This window comes from Azolla caroliniana, unplaced genomic scaffold (genome assembly GCF_043228905.1).
Source record: "Azolla caroliniana isolate FFs.n. ecotype wild unplaced genomic scaffold, voAzoCaro1.0.p SCAF_6, whole genome shotgun sequence".
Lineage (NCBI taxonomy): Eukaryota > Viridiplantae > Streptophyta > Polypodiopsida > Salviniales > Salviniaceae > Azolla > Azolla caroliniana.
Window position 1 is genome coordinate 10334876 of NW_028230441.1, and position 4023 is coordinate 10338898.

Sequence of the window (4023 nt, forward strand, 5' to 3'; positions counted from 1 at the left end):
GGAGAAGAATTAGGTCAGCAGGGGGGCGACACAAGCGCCTGCGCAGTAGAATGGGCAGGAGCAACAGTAGAAGAAGAAGAAGAAGAAGAAGAAATCCATGAGCGAGCGAGCGAGCGAATGAGTGAATGAGTGAAGGTGTGTATGTGTGATGTGTGATGTGATGCTTGCTTGAAAAAGGAAGGATTTGTACGTAAGAATAGTAGAGCAGCAGGCGGCGTCGTCGGCGTCATCATATTTTTTGGTTTCTTCTCCGTCGTTTCCTTCTTCTCTCGTTTTTTCACTTCACCGGTTAATATTATTATTATTAGTATTATTAAAAGTCACTTGCCGGCCGCTACTTATCTATCTCTATCTATGTATGTCCTCTCTACTTACCATTATGTAACTTCTTTTACATTTCAATCCAAGCCCTACCCTACAGAACCTAAAAATAGTCCCCTCTATTACCTACTTTCTGGGCCCAGTGCCCACCCACATGAATAGAATACCCCCCCCCCCCATCAACAGTCAATTCAACCGTCGCATGTCCCATTCGCCCTATTGGCCCTCCATCCTTACATCCATCCCGCTCTTCTCTTCGTGCAACTCCTCGACTTCCGACAGCCTCCTCGTCCACAACGCTTCGATCCTCCTGGGGTTCGTCAGTTAATATTATTAAGTCTCGCCCGCAAGGAATCTGTATGGATCTCGCATGTGTGCAAAACCAATCATGAGCGGCAGACACCACAATCTGTGCATGAGGTCTAATGTTTCTTGGGATTTGCAAATTTTTACCCGGAATTCATCAAGAATTACTCGAAGATGGTTTTGCCTATCACACAATTAGCACAAAAAATCAACCATTCATATGGAATTTAGGTGCAATCAAGGCATTTGCAAGCTTAAACGTGCATTCATGTCTGCCCCTATTCTGATCCATGTTGACCAAGCCAAACCTTTTATTTTAGAAGTTGATGCGTCAATTTCGCACTCAGGAGTGTTCTCTTACAACTTAAAGACAGGTGCACTTACATCTAGTTGTTTTTCATTCATGAAAATTTGAAAGCTACAGAAATTCATTAGGAGATTCACAACAAGGAGCTTTTGGCTATCATGGACTCTTTTGAGCATTGGCACCATTACTTGGAAAGTTCTCCCCATCAAATCATTGTCTATGATAATCACAAGAACCTAACATATTTCCAAAATCCTCGAGTCTTGAGTTGTTGATAGGCTCATTGGGCACAATTTCTTATGCACTATGATTTTTGATTGCGTATTGGCCCAGAATATATCAAGGAAAGGGAGATGCTCTATCTCGGCGTCCCTACGTTGCACATTGTTTAGGGAAACTTGCTTTTGACCATCAAAAACAAGTCCTTCTTGATCATGATCATTCATAGGTGATGGCAATCAATGCCTTTAAGGTGCCAATAGATTCAACACTTATTAGTTAAAATTGTAATGATCATGAAGCATATGAATTTGGACAAGATGTCTTGAATCATATCATTCTAGATCTTCCTTCTTGTTCAAGATCTACGAGTCTCGTAAAGATTATAATCAATTCACTTGGCATAATAATCAATACTTTATGTCCTTGATGGTCGTTCTTGACTCCTAATTTTACAACACAATTCCACGACACGCCAATGGTTGGATATTTTGGACTTCACAAACCTTTGGAATTAATTTCTAGATGTTTTTGGTGGTCGCATCTTCGTAATTATGTTGAGGACTACATTTATAGTTGTGATGCATGTTGTCGGTCCAAGTGTCCTTGGTATCAACCATATGGGTTAGTCCAAACTTTACTAGTTCTTGATGGTCCGTGGAAGTTCGTATCTTTGGATTTCATTATTGAATTTCCATCTTCCAAACGTTTTGATATCATCCTTAATATTGTAGATTGGTTAACTAATATGACACATTTTCTACCATACATAAACAATACTAATAGTCGAGAGACAACATATTTGGTTATGCATGAAGTATTTATTTCGGCATCATGATCTTCCTAATGACATCATTAGTGATTGAAGCACACAATTCATCTCAAAATTCTGGAAACACTTGCTTGGACTACTCTAGATTGATTGTAAACTCTTTTCGATCTATCATCTAGAGACTAATGGTCAAACCGAACGTACCAATCAAACCTTTGAACAATACGTTCAGGGTTTGATCAACGATCAATAGGACGATCAGGTTGACAATTTGCATTTTGCAGAGTTTGCTTACCATAACTCAATTCATTCTTCTACCAAATTTACTCCCTTCTTTGCCAACACGGGTGGCCATCCCCATCGGACAAAGCTTGAGCATCCAATAATCTTGAAAACTTCTATTGCAAAGGATTGTCTACACCGTCTTTAGGAGATCCAAGTTGCTTTTTCTCGTCATTTACATCATGCTCAAGCCACCCATAAGAATTTTGCATATCATCATCATCTTGACTCATCATTAGAAAGACCCAAATTTCGAGTTGGAGATTGTGTATGTATCTTTCTACGTAATGTAAATATCAACATGCCTTGCAACAAGTTGGATTATCAAAATCTTGGTCCATATGTAATCAATCACTAGCTAGATAAATGACATTGCTTTTTGTCTCGATGTCCCTCTTCATATGCTTCTTCATCCAATGTTCCATGTGTGATTCTTGGAACCTTATGCTTTGAGCTCTATTCCAAACCGTGTTGTTCCTCCACCTCCTATTGAGCTTGATGAAGGTCTAGAACATGAGTTGAAAACCATTTTAGACTCCAAAGTTATGCACAACAAATTGTATTATTTTGTTGATTGGTTGGGTTATGTTGAGAATCAAGCTCAACTTGGTCTAGTGTGTGAACTCACCTTGAGAGTGAATAGACACTCCAACGGTCAAGAGTCACCATTATGTCACCTCTTTGTATTCTAGCATTTAGTATGAGTCATAGAATCATATTCTATGACACATAACTTATGAGCTTTCACATTCCCCATGCTCCATGAGTCTTGTAGTTAATGAAGAGAGAGGGTGTCTATATAAAGCACCCTCCTCCCACCTTGTATCAAGTTGACTCTTTCTCCTTTGTTAATATACTTTTACCTTGCGTATTCTCTGTGTATTGTTCCTTGTCTCTCTCACTCACTCTCTCTCTCTCTCTCTCATATACACACACAGTTCACACCTATTCCGCTACACAAGAATCATACCCGATTCTTTACATGGTATCAAAGCGATTTGGTAGCTCGATCTAGCCCATTTGCCTCATCGTGATCGTGTGTTGTCCTCCACGCCGATGACCAAGAACCGACTCATCGCTATCGTAGCTTCGCTACATAGCTCACATTCGAAGAGAGAAGAAGAAGAAGAAGAATCGACATAATGAATACTCAAATGAGGAGCGCTCTCCCTACCCATAAGTTGGATCGAAACAACTTCACATCTTGGGAGTACAAGATGCACCAATACCTTGTCAAACAAGGCTATTGGAGCTACATCAAAGGAGCGCATGAAGACTGACCCTCCGAAACGGCTCCTGGATGTGCGACATGGGAGAAAGCCGCAAGCCGCGTGATGTATTGCTTGGCGACATGTGTTCACAATCACATGCTCGGCTACATTCGCGAAGCCAAGACGCCGAAGGAGGCATGGGAAAATCTACAAAAGATTTTCGCAACGAACACAACCGCAAGAAGGCTTCAACTCCGCCAAGAGTTGAACAACAATCAACAAAGGGACATGTCCATTATGACATACACCTCGAAGATCAAGGAGCTTTGCAATTCGCTCGGCTCGATAAGCATAAATATTGATGATGATGAGATGGTGCAAATATGCCTCAGCGGCCTCGCACCACGGTTCGGCGTGATGCGAACTATCGTTCTAACACGAGAGAAATCTCCCTCCTTCTTTGAGCTCCAATCAATGCTATTGGTCGAAGAAAACCACGTGCGTATAAGGAGCAATGAGTCGGAAGGCCACATGCACTACACGCACTCGAACGGAGGAAGAGGACGTGGACGAGTGAGAGGCCGATTTGGCCAAGGACAAGGCGG